This window comes from Triticum aestivum, chromosome 2A (genome assembly GCF_018294505.1).
Source record: "Triticum aestivum cultivar Chinese Spring chromosome 2A, IWGSC CS RefSeq v2.1, whole genome shotgun sequence".
In the NCBI taxonomy this organism is placed as follows: Eukaryota; Viridiplantae; Streptophyta; class Magnoliopsida; order Poales; family Poaceae; genus Triticum; species Triticum aestivum.
Window position 1 is genome coordinate 32156153 of NC_057797.1, and position 207 is coordinate 32156359.

Consider the following 207-nt stretch of genomic DNA (forward strand, 5'->3'; position numbering starts at 1 on the left):
CTAACTATATGCATGTATGTAGTACCGTAGAATATATGAAACTCCTTCAAAATTAAAATAAAGCACAAAAGAAATAAAACAATACAAATTAAACAGAAAACAGGTTTAAGGGGGGGGGGGCTAAAACCCTAAACCTGCGGCGGCCTTTAGTCGCGGTTGGCCAGAAGAACCGCGACTAAAGGTCCTCCGCCCCGACGGCCACCTGGC